At 47.1% G+C, this 26,419-nt stretch overlaps 1 protein-coding gene across 1 annotated transcript in view; it reads left to right on the forward strand.

The window, feature by feature from the left end:
* The first annotated feature begins 785 nt into the window (after positions 1–785).
* The window catches only part of ZNF710 (zinc finger protein 710), a 63,259-nt gene continuing 37,625 nt past the window's right edge, over positions 786–26,419 (forward strand). Inside the window, exon 1 of the mRNA XM_035024144.1 lies at positions 786–1,009. The gene's annotated coding sequence lies outside the window, so the exon portion shown is untranslated. The remainder of the gene's footprint in view (positions 1,010–26,419) is intronic.

Raw genomic sequence — 26,419 nt, forward strand, 5'->3', positions numbered from 1 at the left:
CGCGGGGGTGGGTCGAGGCGGCCGCGGCCGACCCGCCCCCCGCCTCTCCCCGGGGACGGCCGCGCGCAGGCCCGCGCCGCGCTGCAAACATGTCGTCTTTTCCTTTCACTTCCACATTCCCTCATGCCGGGGAGCTGGAGGGAGAGAGGGAGAGCCGGGGAAAGAGGGAGAGATGGCGTCTGGGGGGGGGGGGGGGGGGGGGGGGCGAGCGAGAGGGAGAGAGGGGGGGGGGGGGGGGGGGGGGAGGGAGCGAGCGAGCGAGCGAAAGAGGGCGAGAGCGAGGAGAGCGCGCGAATGAGAGGAGAGAGAGAGAGAGAGGAGAGAGAGGGAGAGAGAAGCAGAAATGAAAGGAAAGCGCCGCGGCGGCGGCGGCGGCGGCGGCGGCGGAGCGGGAGGCCGGGGAGGCGGCGGCGGCGGCGGCGGCGGCTCCCGGGCCCGCACGTGGGTGTCCCGGCGCCCCGCGCGCTCCCCCCACACCCGGCCCGGGACTCAAAGTTTCACCCCCTCGCCGCGCCGCCCCGCCCCTGCGGCTGCCCACAAACTTTATTCTCCGGGGGGGGGGGGGGGCGCCGCGCCCCCCCCCCCCCCGGGGGGGGGGGGGAGGGCCGAGCGCGCCGGCGCGGAGGAGTGGGGGTAAGCGGGGGCGCCCCGGAGGGCAGCCGGCGGCCGCACGCCGTGCGCTGCTGGACCCCGGCCCGGCCGGCGTCGGGGCGCCCCGGGCGGGGGACCTGTTGAAGGCGCTCGCCGGCTGGCGGGGTCCCCACGGCCTGTCCCCAGGCTCCCTAGTCTCACTTCCCCTTCCTCGTCGCCCCTCTCTCTGTCTCCTCGCGGTCATTTTCCTAATTGGACAGAGCTGTGGGGTGTGATCGCCGGCGTCAGACTAGGGGGCCAGGAGGCTGCCGGGTGGGCGCGGGGACCCGGGGACCGACGGGGCAGCCCCTGCAGGCGCGCGGATCCCACAGATCCGGCCCTGGTGCCCCCGTCCCCCTAACTGCGGACTTGCTAACTGGTGCGTATCGGGTTTTTTTTCCAACTTGCGTCTTAAGATGACTTTTATGGTCGCTGCAACGGCTTCCCTCCAGTCTGAGCTGTAGTTTGGGAAAATTTAAGAGGCCAGGGAGGTGCTGGCGTGGGTTTTAACTAACCCGAAACGGTCCTTGGTGTATCTCTAAGCTCTGCGTTGGTTGGGGCAAAGGCAGAGCCGTAGCCTGGGTGCGTTTTCACAGGGACACTGCGAGGTGCTCGTCCTTCCCAGTCTGAGCGGTCCAGTGAACGACCATCCTGGTAGCCCACCTTTGAGCTGCAGGCTGAGCGCCCTAACTGCTAAGAACACCCTGAGCGCCTTTATTTCTGTGCAAAGTGGAAACTCCTAGCAGTTGTCGACCTGGAGGGGACGTAATCGGTTCCCGTGGGCGCCTGGGAAATTCACAGAAATTCCCCCACAGGTGTGCAGAGCAGGACTTTGCACCCTTGGGGGTCACCCAGCCAACTTTGAAGCTATTCTTTGAGTTCTGCCTTTGTACACGTGTAAGCAAAAACAGTCAAAGTTCATTTCTCCCAAGTAGAGGGGGCCCCTGGGCCTGCATCCCTGTTGTGCTCTTATCTGGGGGCCTTCAAAGGACCGAGTCTTATGGGAGAAGGGAAGAAAACCACGCCTAATTGTCATTAGCCGTTAGAAAGTGTGTTTTTAGTGTTTGTGATCAAGCCATGGGCCTGTCAAATCCTAGAGCTTGTATGAGACCTAGTATGATTGTACCTTTCTTGTTTGTTTTAAAGTGAATATTGTTTTCTAGAGCTTTCTTGGTGGTTTTGTCAACTGGCCCATGGGCCACCTGTCACCCTGGACCAAGCACCTGCCTGACCCCTAATTGTTGACCTATAGCTCTAGCTGCATTCGTGCTCCCGAAACCTGCAGGATCTGGCTTTCTCACACGAGGGCACTGGAAATAGAGCTGCTTTCTTCTGAGTAGGGGGAGCTGGACATTTGGGTCACATTTTCTTTCCTGCAGTCTCGCCTGGTTGCCCGCCTGTCTATGGAGGGAGATGCAATGAGTTGAAGTGAGGGCAGGTGCTCACTCTTCTCCAGGCAGATTCTTAGGTGGGTCCTTGTCCTGTGGTGTGTAGCCAGCAGGCCATTTGTTCCGTACTTGGGTCACTTCCATTCCAACCAAGCATTTCCTACCAAGGAGACTTATTTTAGTCTCACTGTCTAGAGACAAGGAGACAGACAAGGTCTGGAAGGGTTCTTGAGTTGAAGGAAGGGAGACTAATGGGTCCACCAGAGATTTTGCACTACTTCTATTTTAGGTTTGCCTTGTAGCCCAGAGATATTTCTGTCGGAGTCTGCTTAAAAAGTTCAAGTTTGAAGTTAGAAGGGAGTAAATAAACAAAGGAGAAGTCAAGTGTGTCTCGGAGGATGCTCCCCACAGGCTCCTCATCTGGCTTGCTCACCACCGGGTCCCAGGCCTGGGGCTCATGTTGCTCAATTAAGGAATCTCTGAATCTGCTGAGTCTCATGTTAATGATGGTTGATCTCAACCCTTAGACTTCAAAGCTGGAAGACACCTTACAGATTGTCTAAGAGAAACCGAGGCTCCATGCCTGGGGCCACACTCTGTTGACAGAGCCAGCATTTGAATGTGAGCTTTCAGAGTCCATTTCCAGTGCTCTTCAACACAAGGCCAGGGCCTCTCTTCCTGCTGGAGGTCCCAAATCAGGCTCTGTCCAAAGAGTGTGGCTCTGAGAATAAAGAACCATGGGTGTCTGCTACCTGCAGGGGACAGGTAATCGGAGCACCTTATTGCCCGGGTTTGTTACACACATACTGTTCTGGAGGATTTGACAGGCCAGCTGCTAGGGGGAACCAGGACCAAAGGCCCCCCATTCCGTGGAGCAGCATTTTCATCATGGGGTTATTCCCAAGTCACACTCAGCACTTCTGGATCTGATGCTTTCTTCATGCTTTGTACTTGTGTGCCATTTATTTAGGATTGGTCTGCGGAGAAGAATGGGTGTGTAAGGAAGAGCCAGAGACCTGAACTGATGTCTGTTCATGGGTCAGATCTCCTACTAGAATGTTAGCTCGTGAGGGTAGAAAGTCTTTGTTCATTGCTGAGCCCCTGTGCCCACGTGGTGGGCCCTCGATAATTCTTGGTGAGTAAGTGTCCTGGGCATTGGGAGAAAGACCTCCCTCCCAGAAGGAACCCGTGAGTGACACACAGAGGCGGGGATGGGAAGGTGATTGATGGGACCTGCAGAGTTTTGCAGTGAGTCATGGCTTCAGACAAGCTCTAGACAGGTAAGGCAGGAGCAGCTGGGAAGAGTCGATCCTAAATAGATGGAGCCACGGGGTAGAGATTGTGCAAAACAATAGAGAGATCTCAAATTGCGCTGGATAGAGGGAGAATAGTAATAATCATGTATCTGGGGCCAGGCTTGTACTCTGTGTGTGTATCATGTCCCTTAGTATTCCCATTTGGCAGATGGGGAAACTATAGCATAGTGGAGTTGAGTCACTTGCTGAAGGACACAGAGCTGATCCCTGAACCTGGGCTGTCTGGCTTCAGACTTTGCCTCCCTAGAGCTGAGCACTCAGAGCTTTGGAGTTCCTCAAAACGATGGCAGCAGAAAAACTCAAAAAGAAACTGTTGGTCTGCAGTGGCGTGAGGCTGGTCAGGGGGCATGCCCCCCGCTCCCGATGCCAGAGCCCGCACAGTGCCCAAAGACCGTTTACCCAAGGAAGATTCGAAGGGAATGCTTCTTTGGGAGGCCTAACCATTCCCCAAGTAGAGTGGCTAGTACAGATCCGGGACTATTTTGCACTTGATAAACATTTAGGAGACGTTTTTCTCTTGAAGTATGCTTTTCAACTTAAATTTTAGTTGGTATGTATTTGAAACTGCTGGGGATTCTAAAGCTAAAAGTATCACTGTTGGCCTTGAGGCCTCCAGAAGGTGTTTTCCACAGGTGTAAACCTTCCCTTTCTACTTGAGGATGCTGGTCCAGGCTATTCCAGAGCACAACAGCTCCCCTTTTATTGACAGTGTGATTTGCCAGGCTCTGTGCTGGTCCCGACCTCATGGAGCTTGTAGTCTCCCTGGGAGACAGACACTGAACTAATAATTACACAAATACTCTTTAATTACAGTTGTTACAAACGCTTCAAAGGGAAAAGTACAGAGGCCATGGGAGCTGGTAATCAGGGAGGATGGAGGGGAAGAGAGGCTTTCCTGAAGAAAGGGCATTTAAACAGCCACAGGAAGGGTGGGTGAAGAGGCTTTAGCCAGGGTGGGATAGTCCATTAACCTTGATGTAAACCCTTGCTACTCCTAAGTGGTCTGAGCACCCGCAGCATCAGCATCTCGGCCCGGGAGCCTGCTAGAAATGCAGAAACTGCATTTTCACACAACTCACCTGCACGGTAAAGTCTGAGAAATGCCGAAGGAATCCAAGTACTGAACCAGGAGGTTCTCAGCTTGGCTGTGAATGAGTGGGGTGGCCACTGGGAAAGTCACTTCTCTGGTTAATGAGGGAATTAGATCATTTCATGAGTTCCTTCTGGCTTCTGTCATCTTTGGCTTTTGCTGGTTTGCGCTGTTTCCAAGCTTATTAAGAGTGAGGGCCCGGGCGTCTGCCGCATCCACCTCTGCGGGGCCTTGGGTGGGGGGCCCAGCAGGCACGGGGTCCGTGCAGTGGCCTGGCTTCAGTAGATGCTGCACAGCGGCCCGACCATCAAGAGCTTTGGGGAAGGATCAGAATAATTTGCAAAGAGCTGTAGAGCTTTGTTGCACACAGAGAGATTGTCTTAAGGTGACCCAGGGAGGATTTGGCCTGAATCGAGAGCAAAAGGGGCAAGGGTCAGAAGGGCTTTGGGGAAGAAAGGTGTAACATTTCTGCCAAAAGCGGAACCTGAAACGGGGTTGTTGCTCAATAGTCCATTGCTTGTGAACATGAGACTTGAAGCGTTGCCACAGAGTTTCGCGCCTGAGATCCTCACATCAGTGTGGAGAGGACCAGAGGGCTGAGAGCGGTCCTTGAGCCTTGCAGTATGGGGCGCGGGGAGGCGAGGGGGTACTTGAGTTGCACGAGCAGCTGTGCAGAGGATTATGGGGTTGTGTGTGCACTTCGCTGGGGAGAGGACCCATAGCTCTCGCCAGCCTCAAAGGGGTCTGTGGCTTCCCCAAACTATAGGACAGATGCCTTTCTGAACTAATCTCACCCCACTCTCTTATCACCCAGCACTTACTATGGACCAGGCACCATTGTAAGCACTTTCCATATTATCTGGTCATTTAGGTTGAATGACTTTCCGGAGGTCAAGCGTCAGAACCCGGCCTGGTGCCCGATGGGTGGGCCCCAGGGCGTCCCTGCTCACAAAGCCTCACTTCGTTAACAGGGCAGGTGGGAGGGCAGGTGGGAGTCCGGGAGAATTCCTTTGGTAGAACAGAAATGGAGATTACAGAGGCCCCTACGATTACAAGTTAAGTGTCTCCCAGTTAGTTGCTCATGCATAAAACAGACAGGTTTTTCCCAAGGAAACAGGTTACACGTTGCACCAGGTTGCCGGGCTGGCCCATGAGATCCTGTGTCACCGTTGGGCCCAACTCATTTTTGTTTGCTCAAAAAAAGAAAAGAAAAGAAAAAATTAGAAAACAAGATGGCCGCAGTACTGCAGGCAAAATTTAAAATTCTAGCATTGGGGCGCCTGGGTGGCTCAGTTGGTTAAGCGACTGCCTTTGGCTCAGGTCATGATCCTGGAGTCCCGGGATCGAGTCCCGCATCGGGCTCCCTGCTCGGCGGGGAGTCTGCTTCTCCCTCTCCCGCTCCCCCTCTTGTGCTCTCTCTCTCTCTCTCTCTCAAATAAATAAATAAAATCTTTAAAAAAAAAAAAATTCTAGCATTGGGCAGGAGATCCTTGAAGATGTGCACTGTTGAATAAGGGGTGAGGTGGGGGCAAGAGATTGGGGTAGATTCCTAAAGGGGGATTAAAGGATGTGAGAAGCCACAGCAGGGCCAAAAACGTATGTCGAATCAGCAGCTTCAAAAGGTAAAATGACTGGTTCTTATTACTTACTAATTAACGTGTGTAGCTCGCAGACCTGACCCTTCCCCCATCCCCAAGTGCGTTTACCCTCAAGTACAGAGGCCTTTTGTTTTCTCTTTAATTCATTTCTGTAATACGTGAATTTTTATCAGTATATATTATCTTTATAATCTATATACTTATAAATGGAGTAAAAGGACTATTAGAAGTGGGTCGACCTCTAAGGGGGTTTTAATTCTGTCTTCTGCAACCGTCACGGTAAAGGCGTTTCTGATGTTACACCTATGTGCTCTATTGTGTGTATATTTGGGGAGCACGGAGAGAGGCGTTGGAATCGTGAGGGTTTTCAGTGCAGTCGGAAGCTGAGAATAGGGGATCATGTTGTGGCCAGACTGCTTTCCCTTTCTTCCTTCTGTGTCCCCAGTGTGTAATAAGTAGGGGATCAAAATCCGGTAAGAATGATCACCACAGAAATCAGGAATGTCCACGCTCCAGATTTACACGGGAAACTAACTTCTGTGATGACTCTTGGTTACGTGTGGTTTGTCTTCTGGGTCATGTCTGAACGCATCCATGATGCCATCTTGTTCCCAGTAGGGCAGCCATGGAATGGGCTATCCTGTGTGCATTCGGTAAAAAACAAGAGCCAAACCTCAGTGGTGGTTTTGTGCACCATATCACAACGTCCTCACAAGGACCACATCCACGCCAGCCTCTTGAAAAGTATCAGGTACCCTTTGGAGGCTGGTGGTGCTGGTAGGCTAACCCCACCCTGTGACGTTTGATGCTGGGGCCCCCGGAGCTTACATGCCTCACCTCCCGTCACTAGCCACAGACCACGAGTTCACTGTGGACTTGCCATTACCTGAAAGCAGGACGCCATTGAAATTCAGAATTCTTCCCATCCCCCACCACTGCACAGCCGCTCCTAGAAACACTCCTGCCCCAAGCTGGGAAGCCTATGCCTACCACTGGGGGAGCATGCCTACCATCAGTCCCAGCCCTAGATCCCCTGTGTCCTGCCCCCAGCTGCCTCCCTAGGCCTGAGCATCCCACATCCTCCTTTGGCCCTGCCTCTCCCCAACTCCCATATCACTCTCTCCCCCCTAGGACTTTCAGAGAAGAGTTCACCCTTTCTGTCCCTGCTTCTTCTCTCCCTTCTTCTCTCCAGCTCTGAAACAGCAGAGTATTTCACTCCCCATTCCTACCTGTGTTTGCAGAGGCCTCTGGCCCACCCTCTAATCACACCTGGCAGTCCGTTTGGGGGCCTCTACTTACCTGACTTCTCCGTGGCAGATACTGTTATGGACCGTGTTGGCTTGTCACTGTGGGCCCTCTTCCTACCTCTCTGATCCTACTGTTTTCTGCCATTCCCTCCTCTCCTAGCTACACTTTGGTGCCTCAGCCAGGGTTCTCTGCTGCCCGTTTCCCTTCCATGTCTCTGGTTTCAGACTCTTGTCCTATGTCCCTGTCTTTGTGTATCCTGTAAACAGTCCAGAGCTGGGTTGACATTGGTTATGGTTCTAGATATATATGGATTTCTTTCTACCATCTTACTTTGTGCTTTCTGTTTCTTCTTTTTCTGATTCTTTGTCCACTCTTTAATTTTTTAAAGACTTTATTTTTCAGTAGTCTCTACATCCATCATGGGGCTCAAACCCACCACCCCAAGATCAAGTGTCGTACACTCCACTGACTGACTGAGCCATCCAGGTGCCCCTGTTCATTTTTTTAAATTGATTAAAAGGGTTTTTTTTTCTTTTCTTTCCTTCATTCGGTTTTTTTTCTCTACTGCTTTGCAGCTTACACACTCTGTTTCTATTCTTTTGATGCATGCAAACTGCAGAAGTTAGTTGCCGTCTGTATCTTTTCTCAAATCATGCAAGGACCTTGGAATGCTTTACGTAAAGTCACCATTGTGACACATTCAGTTGTCACATAGTGGTTTAGATGCATCTTATTTCTCTCTTCAGTTCCACAAATCAGGCATTTATCTATCTATCTATTTATTTATTTATTTAAAGAGAGAGAGAGGGGAGGGACAGGAGAGGGAGCCAACTCCACACCCAGCACAGAACCCGACGTGAGGCTCGATCTCACGACCCTGAGATCATGACCTGACCTGAAATCAAAGAGTCAGACGCTTGGCGCCTGGGTGGCTCAGTCACTTAAGCGACTGCCTTCAGCTCAGGTCGTGATCCGGGAGGCCTGCTTCTCCCTCTGACCCTCTCCCCTCTCCTGCTGTTTCTCTCTCTCTCTCTCTCAAATAAATAAATAAAATCTTAAAAAAAAAAAAAAAAGTCAGACGCTTAACTGACTGAGCCACTCAGGTGCCCCAGGCATTTATTTTTAATGTCCTATGCAGTTAACCTTTGCTTTGATTTTCCACCTATTTTCCGTTTTGTTTACTGATTTCTCCTTGCATCGAAGACCTACTTTCTATGATCAGGACAGCATGTGGTGAAGATCTTTTAGTCATCAACTTTCCAGTTTCTGTTTGACTAAAATTGTATGTCATCCTTATTGTTAAAGTATTGTTTTAGTGGGTATAAAACATTAGCTTGATAGTTATTTTCTCTGAGTATTTAAAGATCGTATTCCAGAGGAGCCTGGGTGGCTCAGTCAGTTGAGCATCCAACTCTTGATTTCAGCTCAGGTCGTGATCTCAGGGTCCTGAGATTTGGCTCCAGGCTCAGCGCGGAGCCTGCTTGTCCCTCCGCTCTCCCCCTGCTTGTACACGAGCTCTCTCTCTTTCTCCAAAATAAATAAATAAAATCTTTTTAAAAATAAAATAAATAAAGATAGTATTCCATTGTCTTCTGGCCAGTTGTTGATGTTGAGAAATTGGTAGCACAATTATTGTTCTTCTCAAGTAATATCTTCTGCCTGGTTGTTGTTGGGGGGGGGGGAGTGTGTGTGGGTGAGTGTGCATGCACGCACACATGCACACTCATTTGTATGTTTTGCAGTTCATTATTATTTACTTAGGAGTGGATTTGAATTTATTCGGCTAAGGATTCATTGGACTTCCTGAAATCAAAGATTGGTGACTTTTATCAGTTCTAGAGGATTTTTAGTGGTTATCTCTTGGAATATTGTCTCTCCATCGTTATCTCTCTCTGGTCTCTCTTTTGGGAACTCCAGTTAGATGTATGGTAGATCTTACTCTATCCTTTATGTTTCTTAACTTCCATTTCATTTTCAGTCTTCTGGTTTTTTGTAATGTTTTCTGGATAATATCTTACTTGTCTTCCAGCTCACTAATTCTCTCTTTAGTCATCTCTAATCTGTTTAGTCCTTCCACAGAAGTATTTTTAGTATCAATATTAACTCACAAATTTTAATATATTGGATATGTTTTCACTACACTTACTATTTTTGATGCTCATCCTTTGAGTTTTTAACCTGGATGATTATATTTTTTACTTCTGTTTCTATTTTATCCTTTTCCGAGGATGCATAGTGGTTTGTGTTTTTTTAAAATAATCTCTTAATTCCTTACTTGTGTTTTTAATTCCCCATTTTTTATTAATCACATTAAACATACTTATTTTTGGATTCTGTATCTAATAATTCCAGTCCCTGAAGTGTTTGCAGAAATAGTTCTGTCATATGATGCTTCTGCTCATTCCCACTCTTGAGGGCTTGCTACCTATGTGTTTGATGATTTTTGGTTTTGTTTTTAAGATTTATTTATTTATTTGAGAGAGAGAGAGAGTGAGCACTCGTGAGGGAGGGAGGAGCAGAGGGAGAGGGAGAGAGAATCCTCAAGCAGACTCCCCACTGAGCACGGAGCCCAAGGCGAGGCTCCATCTCAAGACCCTGAGATCATGACCCGAGCCAAAATCAAGAGTCACATGCTTAACCAAGTGAGCCAAAAGGTGCCCCTGCATGTGTTCCATGATTTTTGATTGTGAATTTATGTTTGTTAGAATTCTGTGAGAATTCTTTGAAGTATGGGATGAGAGTACATTCTTCCACAGAGGACATGTTGCTTTCTGCCAGACACCTGAAGGCCTGTCAGATGGGTCCATTTATTTGTTATTCTTAGTGTGCCATTTTGAGGACCTGGCAATGACCACAGATCCTCAGAGGAGCCTTTTTTTTGAAAGTCCACCCACAGCTAACATGAAGCCAGATTACTTCCTTCCTGACTTTATAGGACCAGATACTCCACTTAGTCTCATTGTTCCCCTATTGCCAAATACTTTCTCTCCATATTTGGACAAAGTCCTGGTCATGCCAGGCCCAATTAAAAATTATGTATCTTCTAAAAAAATAAAATAAAATAAAAATAAAGGCTATGTATCTTCTGAGCCTTCCCCATGCCATCCCTTGCAGAACTGACCTGTTCTTCCACATCCATTGGCCACTGTTGCCTTACCTCTTAGTCTGTAGGTGTGTACGTCTAGACCCCACATTGGATTCTGAGCTTCTTGAAAGCTCAGAGCTGTGTCATTTATTTCTAGAGCCCCAGTGCCTGATTCACTGTTGGGCATAGTAGTTGCTTAATAGATACCTATTGATTGAGCAGAATTTATGGCAAAATCAATTCTTCCCTTCTTCTTGGATAGTAATTAAAAAAAAAAAAGTCCAAGCTCAAGCCTTCCCTATAATCTTAGACAAGTCCAGTTCACCTTTTTGGACCTCAGTGTCCTTGCTGTAAAATGAAGGGATGCTTCTGAGATCTACACTTGTTCTAAGATGCTGAGATTCAGCACAGTTTGCATGATTGTCAGTCACGATAACATGGATCAACCCTTGGCTCACAGATGGAATGAAGGGATGTGAGGGCCATGGAGAGAAAGAGCATGATTTGAGGCAGCTGAGCAAGATTTGGAAGAGAAGGGACTCAGAGGTAAATTAAAGGTAATTTGATACGAAATAAAGATAGCATTTTTTAAAATTTGTGACGAGATGGCAACTTGATGACTTTCTAAAAAAATGAACCAATTATAACATAATAAATTTCAGATGGCTTAAAGATGGTAAATACAAAAAAAATGAACCCAGGAAATACTAGGACTTAAAACCCAGAAGCCATAAAAGAAAAGAGTGATGTAATTAGACACAAGTAAAAAATTTCTGTGTGGCTAAAATCATCATAAATGGAATCAGAAGAGTCTCCTAGTTCTCAAAACTGGAGAACATTTTTACAACATAGATCATAGAAAGAGCTGGTTTCCTTAATATCTAAAGAGCTCCTGCAAATCATTAAGAAAAAGACGGTCAGCTCAACTATTTTTATGTTTTATTTCATCTTTTTTTCAAGTAGCTCTAAGCCCAACATAGGGCTCGAACTCCTGACTCCAAGATCAAGAGTCTCAGGCTTCACTAATGGAGCCTAATAATTCCAGTCCCTGAAGTGTTTGCAGGTATAGTTCTGTTATACGATGCTTCTGCTCATTCCCACTCTTGAGGGCTTGCTTCCTATGTGTTTCATGATTTTTGTTTTTGTTTTTAAGATTTAAAATAGGCTAAGAACATGGACAGTTCACAGAAAAGGAAATACAAATGGTTCTTAACCTTGTAAGAACATGTTCAGCCCACTACTAATTAGAGAGATGCAAGTTAACTCTACTCTGGAGAAGTCACAGTAGGAACAAATGCTCTCATAATTGTCGATAGAGTGCATGTTGTATAGTGAGGATTTTGATGATGTTTATTAAAATCCAAAGTGCACAAGCAGTTCCAGTTCTGGGAATTTTTCTCACAGGTATGTGGCATAACATGCAAAATGAGCATTTTTCAAGATAGTTCATTGCATCATTGCTTGTAAAAGCAAAAAAAAAAAAGAAGAAAGAAAGAAAAGAAAACCTTAATGTCCACCAGGAGGGAACTGGTAAATAAATTGTCCTATGATCATACAATGCCATTCTGGGCAGCTGTAAAAAAAGAACGTGAAAGCTCCCCGTGTGTCCATGTGGTCGGTCGATGTGGTCGTGGTCACTGAGATGTTTTCGATATCTTTTTTTTTTTTTTTAAGATTTTATTTATTTATTTGAGAGAGAGAGTGAGAGAGAGAAAGAGCACAAGAGGGGGGAGCGGGAGAGGGAGAAGCAGACTCCCCACCGAGCAGGGAGCCCGATGCGGGACTCGATCCTGGGACTCCAGGATCATGACCTGAGCCGAAGGCAGTCACTTAACCAACTGAGCCACCCAGGCGCCCCACTGAGATGTTTTCTTAAGTGACAGAGGACAGGACAGAATGCCTGGCTATGCAATAGCTCTACAAGGTTACTTTTTCCACATTTTGAATTTTATGCCTTATGTGCATATCCTACCTAACAAAAAAAAAAAAAAAAATGAAAGGGGGTATTTTTTAAAGAAGGAAGTTAGGGTGGGAAGAAGAATCTCACCTTTGCTCTGCATTTTCACACAGGGCATCTTAGTTACTCCCCTCAGCAACCCCCAGTGAGGTTACCATTTTTATAGACTGAGGAACTGAAGCTGAAATGACTTGCTCAAGTTCATGGAGAGAGCCTTGGAACCTCGCATTGAATCCAGTTACCACTCCAGAACCATTGGGCTTCTGTCCGTAGATAAGTATTTTTTTTCCTTGTTTTCTTCCCTTTTTTTTTTTTTTTAAAGATTTTATTTATTTATTTGACAGAGAGAGACACAGCGAGAGAGGGAACACAAGCAGGGGGAGTGGGAGAGGGAGAAGCAGGCTTCCCGCCGGGCAGGGAGCCTGATGCGGGGCTCGATCCCAGGAGCCGAAGGCAGACACTTAACGACTGAGCCACCCAGGCTCCCCTCTTCCCTCATTTTTAACTGACATCCCATCGGTCAAAGACCAGCGGTTGTACACCTTGGCCAAAGGCCCACCCCTCCCAAGGGAGTAAGTGTAAGTTCTGTCCCACCTCCCCCAGCTGGCTTGCTGGCTCACAAATGCCTATGGGGCAAAGCTCAGGCGGTAGGTGGTAGAGCCAGCCCAGAGCCCAGCCAGCCACATCAGACACAATGAGGAGGATTAGGGATGGGCTTTGCAGTCCTACCTTTGAAGTTCCCAGCTTTTATCAGAGTGTCTGAACCTTAACATTATTTCAAGGGAGCTTTTATTACTGTCTGTGAACTGGCCTCAGGTAGGTACCAGCTGCTGCCAGGTGCAGGGAACACTTCCTGGTGCCCGAAGCAGGGGCTTTGACTTTGTTATATGGTGGAGAAGTTTCTAGGGCTAAAGGTACTTGGTACGTAGAAGATTCTGGAAGAATAATTTTCTGTTTCTATTTTTCAATCCAGAGGTGCAATTGGATGGCATCCCTTTAATTAAAGGGAAAAGTGCTTGCTTGCTTTCTTCTTTTCTTTTTCTTTTCTTTTTTTTTTTTGTCTCACAAAAACACCTCCTATGCTGTTTTCAAAGTAGAGTATTGACGGCTTCTTTTTTGTCAAGGAGAAATGCTGTAGGAGAACAAAGCTAAAGGTGTTGGCCATATATAATACGAGACTGTAATTTATAGGTACAGCTTCACCCGGGGGAAGAATTTGATGTCTTTAAGAGATACAAAATCATCCAGCACCACCTGTTCTCGTGTGTGGCGTCGTATTTATTTTCCAAGTTGGAGTCATCATTTCTTAAGAAAGAGGCAGAGTCCTTTGGGGCCGAGGAATGCTAATGGGGGTAAGAAGTCTTCAGGATCGTGGGCCTGAGCCGGCATGTCCCACTCCCTGTCGCAGTGCTACTTGGCATCTTTACAAGGGATGCATCCTAATGACCCACCCTGTCCATTTTTGTTTGTCTGGCTGGTGGATGTGAAAGTGCCTTGAACGTTAGTTTGTACCCAGCCATTTGCTGAATGCATGAACCGGTAGGAGGCACCCAGTATATGTTCCTCAAATGAATACATTTTGATATTAGAGGTAGACTTTAAAACTTTTGATCATAAAGAGGACTGGAGAAATTTAGATGTCTGCCATTATTCCTCCTTGGGTTTTCCTGACACTTGAGTAATTAAGACCATCCTCTGTGGAATTGTTCCTTCCTTGGGCTCTAGGTCATCGCTGTTAGGCAAAGGCCAGCTTCTGTAAATGGTGTGCTGAGTACTCTTAATACCCTCCCGAGTGTTCCAGTCCATTATCTGCCTATGTTCTAGCTCATTCTCCAGAAAAACTTCTATGTAACATCAGCTAAATTCTTTTGTTTTGGTTACAGAGCTTGTCAGAATTTGTCTTCCAAACCCCAATTTTATTTTATTTTATCTTATCTTATTTTATTTATTTATTTATTTATTTATTTATTTATTTATTTATTTATTTTGAGAGAGAGAGAGCACATGTGTGAGCAAAGGGGAAGGGCAGAGTGAGAGGGAGAGAGAGAATCCCAAGCAGACTCCACTCCCAGAGCAGAACTACCGCCCCCCACCTTTGCTCAGTCTCATGACTCTGAGATCATGACCCGAGCTGAAATCAAGAGTTGGACCCTTAACCGACTGAGCCACCCAGGTGCCCCCAAGCCCCCATTTTAGAGCTTTTATACTTTGGTTGTAAAAATTGATTCCCTATCACCAGGTAGATTAGCCAGTCTCAGCTTAGGAACTGGCCTTTTTTTTTCCCCCTCTCTCTCCTTCTTGAATTTACTGTCTAAAGAGACAGCTATTGTCCCGTCCTCCACGAAGGACAAAAGAAATGGGTTTTTTTTTGCCTTTTTGTACCTTGGCTCCGCTGCTTGCTCTCCTTTTCCTCTCCTAGTGGCAATTATCTGAAGGACCTGGACAGAGAAGTTGGGTTCTGAGTATTCTGTGGGGTTTGGCTCTCGGCTTATGATTCTCACCCTGTCTGCACTCACTCCGGCCTCCCAGAGATTTTAATTCGTCTTCGCTGGAAACCACCCCTTAGTTCTTGAAAATATTCTTAGATGGTGTTAAGATGTCTCTCTGTTCAGTTTTATTTTGTTTTTTGTTTGTTTATTTTCCAAATCCAGTTCAGGTTTGAATGTCCAAGGAATGAACAGTCTCTTGGCTCTTGGATCTCTTCCTTTTGTTTTTTAGAAAATAGATTTTATTGATTTTTTTTCTTGTTACAAAGAGATTTATGATTTTTGCGGAAAATTTAGGAAATATAAACAAGCAAAAAGAAGAAAGCAAAACCCTTCTATAATTAAATATTTCAGTATATTATATGCCCTTCCAGCTTATATTTTTTTAATTAAAATGAGATCATACCATGTGTACCTTCATGTTACTTTTTTCCTTCCTTTTTTTTTTTCTCTTAACAATTTGTGATTAAAATTTTCATGGAGTTAGATCTCTTCCTCCAAGTCACTATATTATTTTTTTAGTTTTTTTTTTTAAGATTTTATTTATTTATTAGAGAGCACACACAAGCGGGGGGGGGGGGCAGAGGGAGAGGGAGAAACAGACTCCCCACCAAGCAGGGAACCAACCCTCTGTGGGGCTCAATCCCAGGACCCCCAGACCATGACCTCGCTGAGGTCACACGCTTAACCAACTGAGCCACCCAGGTGCCCCTAATTTTTTTTTAGTTTTAATTCCAGTAGAGCTAATATACAGTGCTGCATTAGTTTCAGATGTGAAGTATAGTGATTCAACACTCCCGTGCACCTCCTGAGCTCATCACCCCCAGCTCACTTTAAAGGGCTGCATAATATTCTTTCAAACAGAAGGACCATAATACTGTTAAGCTGTCCTCCTACATTTCCAGTATTTCCTCTTTTTCTGTCTTCTAAGGAACGCTGCGGTGAACATCCTTGGGTATTTTTGCCCACAGCCTTGATTATTCCTTGGGATCCGTTTCTAGAAGGAATCCCTGTGCCGAGGACACATTCTAAAGGCTCTTGATTCAGATGGTTAAACGGCCCTCCAGAAAGGTTATATCGTATTTTTTACTCCTTTTGGGTAAATCCAAAGTCCTTTTCTTTTAAACCCTAGTTGTGTGTTTCTCAGACATCACTTTTTCCAAACATTGAGCAGCTGCTGGTAGAGAGTCAGTGGCCGGGGAGAGGCCTGAGCTGAGCTGTGAGAGAGAACGTCCCATCCTTGCCCCTTGGCTTGCAGTGCGACTCAAGGGCTGAGTCTCCTCTGACTGCAGGCAACTGGGCAGGCCTTTGGCTCCCCAGGGAAACCTCAAGGTGCCCATCCTTAGAATGCCCGGCACAGTGCTGGCTTTGAGGGCTCCAGAGTCTCTCGGGGAACTTTGACAGTCTTTCTTCCAAGAGGATGCTCATAGAGCAAACATCCCACCCCAACGCCAGAGACCAAGGCTGTTCCTCCCGACCTGGGTTGGGGTTTGGGGTTGCGGGTCAGGGGGATTTTCTGTCGCGCCCCCCTCCCCCTCCGCCCCCAGGTCGTGGGAGTAGTGCATCTGCCCAGACCTTCAGCCCCACCTGCCTGACTCCTCCACCCACCACCACTGCCTTGGCCAGGGCGGGAGGGGGACAGGAGGGAGGCTTGATGGAATGACTGAGGAAGTAACAGTTGCTTAGGCTAAATTGGGCCTTCCTGTTCCAGCTCCACACTCGGTCTTCCTCCTTTTCGGCTCTCTTCCTCGTGCATGTCAGCATGTTCTTTATGGTAGTTTTGGTTGGCGTGGCCTCTGAGGACCTTCCCTGCTTCTTAGCTTCCCTCTTTCCTCTTCTCCAACCGGGGACACTAGACTGGTGCCCACCTCCCAGATCTGACACATCCAAGCATGTCACCGCTCTTTCCCCGCACCCGCTCTGCTCCGGTTCCCGGCCCCCCTTCACCCTCCTTTCCCAGGCCTGGTGGGAAGGCCGCAGGGGCTCCTGGAGGCCCAGGCTGCTCTTAGATGCTACCCGGAAACACAGCATGCCAGCGACTGCCCGTTGGGTTCCAAAAAACAAAAACACAAAACCCAGCCCCCTGAGATGAGGGACGGACGTTTCAGTTTCTCCGAGCCTGTGCTGGAAATGAGAGGTGCGGGCTGGGAGACGGAGGCTGGAGATTTCCCCTGGGGTGGGCTTTGTTTAAAATTTAATATGCTCTTCCTTTCCCTCGATGCACCAGCGACGGCTTCTAGCGCCTTTGTCATTGTAGGCCCGTGATCTGTCTGGTGGATGAGATCTCTTATCTGCCCGGTCCTGCCTTGCATCGCTGAATGGCCCATTGCCATCCCACCCCGCCCCCATTTGTGACACGTTGGCTGGATCCCTTTCTGCCACCTTACATAGAATGAAACTTGTCCCTTTGCTTCTTAGCCAGTTAAGACCTGGGGAAGACGAGGGTCCACTTTTAATGGTGTTGGACCCACCAAAGGCACAAGCAGTGGGCAAATTTAGTGTCCTGTTAGAGGGGGTGTGGAACCCCGTCCTTAGCAGTGGGGAAAGTGCTGGGTCCCAGGGTGGAGGGGTCCTGGCTCGGGGTAGCCTGAGACAGCATCACCAGGGTCATGGGTTTGCTCTCCTTTGTGTTCCAGCTTCTGCCCTGGCACCTTCTTGGCCCTGGGGAACTCTGTAGGACAGAAACCGTTTTCAATATGGAAACAGGAAGCTGCTCTTTTCCCCATAAGCTCCCCACGGAAGTGGGCTCTGAGACACAGGGGAGGACATCCCTTTAAGCCATAGGACTCAGGTTCACAGGAACCATGGCTTTGCATCTTGGCTCACCATCTCCCAGCCCCGATGAGGCACAGCCTTCCCGACCAAGCCTTGGTTTCATGGCCTGTGAAATGGGTTTATGAGCCTACTTTTTATAGCTCTGCTCTCTGCGGGGTAACACATGGTTATCATTATTACCTGCGTACCACAGGGCTGTCAAGTCAATTCAGGATGGAAGAGCCATCCTGACTGCTCTTTTCTCTTACAAATCTCCTTACTCATCTCTTTATTCCTTTATTAGAGCAGCAAACATTTGCCAAGTACCTACCATGTGCCAGACTCTGTGACATAAAGGGAAATGACAGGGCTTTTGTCCCCAGTGAGCCCTCAGCCAGAAGGAATATTGGATATGCAAACAAGAGCACAGGAAGTTAGGAATATGGTGGGGGCAGGGATGTATGCAGAGAAGACTGCCTGGTGGAGGTGGTCTTTAGGGGAGTCTCAGCAGGCAAGGGGAGCAGGAGCATTCCATTGGGTACCGAAACATGCCAAGGCAGGAAGAACCGGCACATTTGAAGACTCAGTGGTGGTTTGGTATGAATGGGAGGTAGGATGTGTAGGTGAGATGGTAGAAGAAGGGGCTGGAGGTGTAGGGAGGGGCTGATCTGGGAATGTGTCCCAGACTTAATCCAGAGGCTAGGCAGAGCCCCCATGGGCTCTGAGCGAAGAAGCAACATGACAGATCACTGCCATAAACCAGGGGACTTGGGACTTGTGTTGTTGTTAACTCCATGTGGGGAAATCCCCCTGGAAACGTTGATCTGAGAGTGGAGAAACCCCTCAGAGGAATAAGTATAGCACTTGTGCTTGAATTCCTTCTCATTTCACCTAAAATTTCAGCTTTGCACCAGTTGTTTACAGATAATTTACAAAAGTATATTTTCTATGCTTGATTGTATTTCTTAAAACTCACCAAGAAATAATCCCAAGTAAAATTTTTCCACCAGGGTGTGTTCCTAATACATATTTATAGTTACCAAATTGACTTGAGAATGTAGGAAGATCTTTTGAAATGTTGCATGAGTGCATGAGATCTTCAGTCTGGGTTTCCCTAAAGCTTGGCAAGAGAAAGAGAAAGAAAACCAGTGTTCATTGAGCACCTGCTCGGGCCAATCAGAGGGCTAGACTCTTTTTAGTCAATAACCCTGCAAGAAACAGTATTCCGGACTCATTTTAGAGGCAGAGAAGCAGGTTCACGGAGGTGGCCACTTTCCCACGGCCTTGTCCCTGTAAGGGATGGTAGGGGGATTTGAACCCAGGTATGACTGAGTCCAGAGTTCACATTCCATCCATTGAACCACTCTGCAACCCAACCCCTAGGACACACCAGCACAGTAAATAAAGCAGGAGACACAGAGGTGGGCCAGATGAGCCACTGGAGAGCCTGCTAACTTCTAGATAAAAATTAGACCGAAAACACGAGTTCACTCCCATTCTCCCTCTGTAAGTTCTTCCGCTGGCTGACGTGCTGAGAACACCCTTTCCAGAGGGTATTGGCTCCAGGTCCTTGGCTGCATTCTGATTTGGGCGTTTCAACCCGCTGTGTAGACACTACACAGAGCAGAGGGCAGGAAGTTGGGGCCTGCAGGAGGCATCAGGCTTAAACATAGACATGCTTGAAGGTCACTGCTCAGAACATCCAAGGTGGTGGGCAGAACTCTGCCCAGACATAGGAAGCCAGAGGGACAGCAAGGGCGGCTGGGGGTCGGGGCGCAGGGTTTATAGAGAGAGGATGTCTGTGGCTCTTTTCCCTGGCGGCAATCACGAGACCTCCCACACCCCCTTACCTGAGCTATACCCAGGTAGTGAGCGTCCCCCAGAGACAAGACACCGCTGGGAGCTGGGCACACACCCGCATCTCTCTGCCCACCGCCGCACTGCTTTTGGCCCTTGCTGTCTTTGCTTGGCCACCTTAATATGTTCCCCTAGGGGAAGGGCGCCTCCGTCAGGATTCTCTTCCTCGGCTTTCTAAGTGTCTCCTCCCTATGACGCAGGTGGCCCCAGACTACCCACCAGACTGGGCAGGGGCTCTTTGGAAGCCAGTCGAGACATCTGAGGGCCCTCCTGTCTCCCCTTCCTCCCCACCATGCTTTTCTCCCTCCTTCCTGCCACTGTCTCCCGGTGCAGAGGGTGCAGGTCAGTGGGGATGGAGGGCAGGGAAACAGGAGAAAGTCCTTCCCTGTGTGAGGGACTCCTGGTAATGGTAATGAACGTTGAGAGGGGGAGTCAGCCCAGGTGTCTGGCTGGGCCGTTGCACCTGTGGTGCGCTCACTGGCTCATGGTTCTGAACGGATGGGTCTCCCAGGAACTCCTGAACTACCTCTCCGCTCCCTGTCACACACCCCCTTCTCCCTCTCTCCTTTCTGGCCCCTGCCGCCTCTCCTTCAGCTTCCCTCCCTGCTTCCTTCTCAGGTTGGGCAGTCATGGAGCAGGCTTCTGGATCTCTCTGTATCTTTCCGTCTCCAGAGCTGCTAGTATTGTGGGGGGGCCACAGGAGCTGGTGGTACCGCCACGGGGACCGTCAGCCCCCTTTTCCATTTGCAAGGGCCCAGATGGGGGCTTTGGCCAGAGTTGCTCCAAGTTCAGCTCTAGCAGTTGGAAATGTGTTTTTTTTGGGTAGGCCTTAGAGATCATGTAGGAAGGGAGAAAATAAAAGCCCACATGGGTCGGTTGTAGTAGTTGGATTCTGCTGTTTTTTCCTCTGAGGGACAAGTCCACCATCACAGTAATGAGGGCGTGCTCGTTTGCGAGTGGGGAACACGGAGGATGAGGGTGACTCTCCTGGGTGCCTCCTGCGAATGAACGTCCTCCAGAGGGGACCTCCAGCACCGGAGTGACGGTGGCTCCCTCACAAGGGTCACCATCTTCAGGTGTCATTGCCGGTTAGGGTCCAAGTCCAAGCATTGCTCAGGTACTTCTTGGTAACTTCCTTAACTCTGGCCAGGGGGCGATTTGCAAAAACACTTTCAGCCGCAGAGCATTTCTCTTACCAAAGCTTAGGTGAATTAGCATTCAGAGAAATCTTATTATTAAAAGAGTAAATCTTACGCTTCTATAGAAAATTTGAAATACAGGACAATTTAAGAATACAGGAAAGTGTCAGGGTGCCCGAGTGGCTGAGTCGGTTGAGCGTCTGACTCTTGATCTCAGCTCAGGTCTTGATCTCAGGGTCGTTGAGTTTAAGCCCTGTGCTGGGCTCCACGCTACTTTAAAAAAAAGAAGAAGAAAAATACGGGAAAGTAAAAATTGCCCATAATCTCCTCAAAGTAGAAATTACCAACACTGTTCAGTGCCTTTATATATTTGGTCACAGCCTTCTTCGGTGCACATAAGTAAACACTGTATTTTAAACATGGTTACAAGCACATTGAACTCTGTATCCTCTTTCTCTTTCGTTTGACGTAACATTATGGCAAGCAAGAACTTTTGAAAAGCACTTGGGCTTTGCAAGCGAGCATATGCTTTGCAGACACTTCTGTCAGCCACCAGTAACCAACTGTAAGAACTCACGTTCCACCCACAACAGAAATTGTGCCAGTCAGGGAGTTCTTTGATCACCATGCAGTAAACGTAGCCAAAATAATTGTAAATTTAAACGGACTAAAACTAAAACCCAACCACTTGAAAAATTTTAAAACCCTCTCCAAAATTGCTATTTGGTCGAGGAAGGAATAAAGAATATAGTGACAAATATTTAGAAAGCCTTGAAAACCAGAATGCCACATAACTAAACCTCTGGGAGACAGCTGCCGCTATTCTCATGGACTTAAATGCTTTTATTAGAAGAAGGGAGACAGAAAAAGAGAATAAACCAAGAATTAGCCTGAGATCTTAGAAAAAAAAAGAATAAAAAACAGCCCCTAAGGAAAATGGGGAGAAAAAAAGAGTAAAGCCAGAAATAAATGAATTAGAAAACAGAAACACAGTAAAATTAGCAAATGTATCCAAGAGCTGATTCTGTTTTTAAACAAACAATACAGTAGACTAACCTCTGGCAAATCGACTTGAGAAGAAGAGAAAAAAATAATAGGAACAAGAAAGGGAACATCTCAATAGAGACATTTTAAGAAATAAAATGTAGGCACGGTCGACTTAAGTTTGAAAATCTCAATTAAATGAAGGCTCTTCTGAAAATATATATGTTGTTAATTGAGAAAAAAAATTTGTGATTGTTATTAAAGCACTGCCCCCTTTACCCAAAGAAGACACCAGTCCCAAGTGTTTTTGCTAGGTAATTATTTCAAATTTGATAATACTGATAATATTAAGCTAGTCCATGGCTTAGCACAAGATTGATGGAATGATCCAATTCATTCTACAAAGCAAAATAAGCCTGATATTAACCATGGCACAGAGGATGGAAATGTTACGTTGGAAATAGAATTCAATAATGTATTAAACAAGTCATCTACCATAACCCAGTGGGGGCAATTGTCAATATCAGGAAAGCTTAATATAGTAACTATGTCATGCTAATGGGTTAAAGAAGTAAAACTGGATTGATTCCAATATATGCAGGGGAAAATTGATTAAAATCGAACAACCATTTCTACCTAATCAATACACCAAAAAAGGAATAGAAGGGCGCATTTGTAGCGTGATGAAGAATATCTATTTCAAACCAATAGCCAATGTTGTAATTAACCATGAAACACTAGAAGCGTTCCTGTTCAAACCAGTAACAAAGTAAAGAGGCCTGCCATCATATTCACTGTCCTAGCCTTGCTTTTAAAATCCTCAATAATACTGAAACAGAAATATATACTAAAGAAGAAGTAAACGTTCCATATATTCAGTTTATTCTATACCAAATCTTGGGCTAAAGGTCAGTTTCCAAAGTTTCGAAATAAAAAAGTCATCAAAAACCCAACAGATTTGACTACATTAAAAAAAAAATTGTAACTGATCTGTGAATTCTACGAAACATTTGAGAACCTGGGGGAAAAGATTTTATTATAAGATACCCTAAAGGGTTAATATTTTTATGCTATTAAGACCATATATACATTTGTTTTTAAAAATCGAGGTTTAGGGGTGCCCAAGTGGCACAGTTGGTTAAGAGTCCGACTCTTGGTTTTGGCTCAGGTCCTGATCTCAGGGTCATGAGATCAGGCCCCTCGTCGGGCTCCACGCTCAGTGCAGAGTCGGCTTAAGACTCTCTCTCCCTCTCCCTCTGCCCCTCCCCGCCTCAAATAAATATAAATCTTTTTTTAACAAGATTGAAACTTGAAGAGAAAGTGAACAGATAATAAAATTAGTAAGGAAATACCCACCCAAAGAAATGCTGGATGGTGGGCGCCTGGGTGGCTCAGTTGGTTAAGCGACTGCCTTCGGCTCAGGTCCTGATCCTGGAGTCCCTGGATCGAGTCCCGCATCGGGCTCCCTGCTCGCCAGGGAGTCTGCTTCTCCCTCTGACCCTCCCGACCCTCCCCCCTCTCATGCTCTCTCTCTCTCTCAGTCTCTCTCTCTCAAATAAATAAATAAAATCTTTAAAAAAAAAAAGAAAGAAATGCTGGATGGTAAGCCCTATGAGGTCAGAGAGCATCACAGATATTGTACTATTATTACTTGTTCAAATAAATGAATGCAATGCAAGTTTTTTAAGTATTACATGGCTTTTTACCTTCTAAAATTTTTTTTTAATACTTTATTTATTTATTTGACAGACACAGCGAGAGAGGGAACACAAGCAGGGGGAGTGGGAGAGGGAGAAGCAGGCTTCCCGCGGAGCAGGGAGCCCGACGCGGGGCTCAATCCCAGGACCCCGGGATCATGACCTGAGCCGAAGGCAGGCGCTTAACGACTGAGCCACCTAGGCGCCCTACCTTTTAAACTTAAAGCAGGAGTTTTCACCAAGGTTTTATAACGAAAAATTGCAATTATATAGAAATGAAAGAACAGTACAGTAAATACTCGTACACTTGTGATTAGATATTACAGTGATGTTTGCTGCCATATTTGCTTCATCTGTACATGTATATGGGCTTTTTTTTCCTGAACCATTTTGAAGTAAGTTGCAGAATACATTCACTCCTCTGAATTACTTCAATTGTGAATTCTAAATTTCCCAGAATTTAGCTATCTGTGCGGAGGATTGGGGAAGCTCCTGCACCGTCCTCCAAGGGGTGTCTCTGCAGATTGTCCTAGCCTTTGAGAAGGCATTCAGGAGTCACAGTGACGACCTTCTGGTATTTAAGAGAAAAGAAAGTGCATATTTACTGTCAGCCCCTGTGCTGGGGGTTTTACTGATGGTCTCCAGTTTAATCCTCTTCATAAGCATCTGAAGGAAGTGTTGTGCCAATTTGAGGGGAAACCAAAGTTCAGAGAGGTTAAGTGACTTGTCCAGGTTCACACAGTGGCATTATTCAACCCAGGCTCATCTGACACCATCGAATTATACATCTGCCTCTTCCCTTTATCTTCTCTCTGCATGAATGCATGAAGGCATTTTGTGGGCCGTACGGACAAATGGGAAGAAATCTGAGTGTCCTTCGGTGTGAGTGTGGGCAGGCAGATGGTGGTCTCTGTGTTAGTGTGGACGTGCTGTGTTTATGAACATAGACTATTGATTATGAACGTACAACATGGAAAATCGCTTGGTCGTCCAGGTAAGGAGAAATGAGCAGGACACCAGGTTGTCAGTACCACCATCAACATCTTGTGAAAACCACATGCTTGGGGAGGCCCAGGAAGAAATACACAAGAAGGGGCTGGGTTAGGGTGAGGAGTATTAATTTTTTTTTTTTTTTCTCTTCCATCCTTTTCAAACTCTTTGCAGTGGGTAGTTTTCTTAATTTTATAACAGAAATTTTTAATCAGAAAAAGAAATTTGTACCCACTTTACAGTTTTGTAAGCTCATGGCAGGGGAAGGCTCTGCCCTGTTTATTGCTGTTCTTGTATTTTCCAGTGCCCAGCACCCTGCCTGGCATATTATGGACATAGTAAGTGTGCTGGACAGGTGCCCACTGGGAAACCTCTGAGGGCCCGGAACGTGTTTGCAGAGAGTTTCTGCCAGCTGGTCTCCCCAAGAGCAGGCACAGGCCAGGTGTGTCATGGGGTAGCCTATTTACAGGGTGGTGAGCTCTCCTGTCCAACCAGAAAGGTCCCCTACCAAGGCGGAGGGACCATCTGGACTATTCAGCCTCACCAGGGCATTTAGTGCTAATATCCATGTGGAATAAACAAGCTCCAGTCAGACAGAAACAGATTTTATGTCATTCTCAGGCTTTCAAAATTGAGAGTCATGGTTATATGGACAGTTACTGTATATTTACTGAGTGCTCCCCGGAGGGCAGGCTAAGTGTGTTTACAAAGCAATCCTCTCCTTTCGTTTTCACAGCAACTATGTAAGGATTCGCAACTACATTAGCTCCATTTTATAGGTCAGGAAACTGAGTTACCGAGGAATGAGGCATGAGCTCCAGGGCAGGCCTTGGTTTTGCCAAGAACTTAACCTTGAGCAAACCGCAAGCCTTCTGGGCTTTAATTGCCTCGTTGATGAAGAACAACCACTGACGTTAGTTGAGTGTTTACTATGTGCCAGGCTCAGCTGAGCGAGAATGAGAGGCCGCCTTCAGCAAACAAACGGGATTTAGGCCACTGGCCTCTCCACACTAGGGACTGACGCAGCACTTGCCCTCGTGCACTAAATCCATTTGGTCTTTTTGGTTTGGGTTTGTTTTACTTGCCCCAGGCCAAAGCTTCTGAGGACCTTGGTGGCACCCCGTAACTCCGGGTTCTCACGCAGCAGGGCCATCTTCAGTGGCCGAGTCCTTCATTATTCCCTGCTTGGGAGCTTGTTAAAATGCAGTTCCCTTGGGACGCCTGGGTGGCTCAGTCGGTTAAGCATCTGCCTTCGGCTCAGGTCATGATCTGAGTCTCGCATCAGGCTCCTTGCTTGGCGGGGGGCCTGCTTCTCCCTCTGCTTGCTTCTCCCCCAGCTTGTGCTCTCTCTGACAAGTAAATAAATAAAATCTTAAAAAAAAAAAAAAAATGCAGTTCCCTGTGTCCAGTCCCAAATCTGCTGGATCCAGGCAGGGCCCAAGAGACTGCATCTTAAAGTAACATCAGGTGTTTCCTAGCCGCCAGTCTTGTTTACAGCCAACATAGGCCAACCCTCAACTGTTACAGTGGCCTTGTCCTTCTGAGATTAAACCGGCAGATGCTTGGGCTCCTATAAACCAGAGCCCTTTTCCATCTGGAGGAACCCAGCAAAGCAATGAACGTGGCTAAGGATTGCAAATTTTGTACTGACTGAACACTTGTGGACTTCCCACTGACAGAACATTCTCTTCAAACCTCAGCTCCATAGAGCTCAGCGGGCCATGTGCAGTTGAATGTAAATTCCAAAAACACTTAAGAAACTTAAATGTTTTTGTTTTGTTTTGTTTTTTGTTTTTCTGTTTTAAAGAGAGAGGAGAGGCAGGTGAGATGACCTTCAGAAGGGCAAATTTGAGGCTCTCTCACCTAGCAGTGGAGTGTTCACCTAAGGGGAAAGATACACATCTACATTTAATTTCTTTTTTTTTGAGGATTTTATTTATTTGAGGGTGCCTGGGTGGCTCAGTCGTTGAGCTTCTGCCTTTGGCTCAGGTCATGATCCCAGAGTCCTGGGATCGAGTCCCACATTGGACTCCTTGCTTAGTGGGGAGTCCAGTTCTCCCTATCCCTCTGTCCCTGCTTGTGTCCCCTCTCTCGCTGTGTCTCTCTCTGTCAAATAAATAAATCTTAAAAAAAATAAAGATTTTATTTGAGAGAGAGAGAGAGAGAGCACAGGCGGGAGGGGCAGAGGGAGAGGGAGAAG

Source organism: Mirounga leonina, unplaced genomic scaffold, assembly GCF_011800145.1.
Source record: "Mirounga leonina isolate KUSES-001 unplaced genomic scaffold, KU_Mleo_1.0 Mir_178, whole genome shotgun sequence".
Taxonomy (NCBI): Eukaryota; Metazoa; Chordata; class Mammalia; order Carnivora; family Phocidae; genus Mirounga; species Mirounga leonina.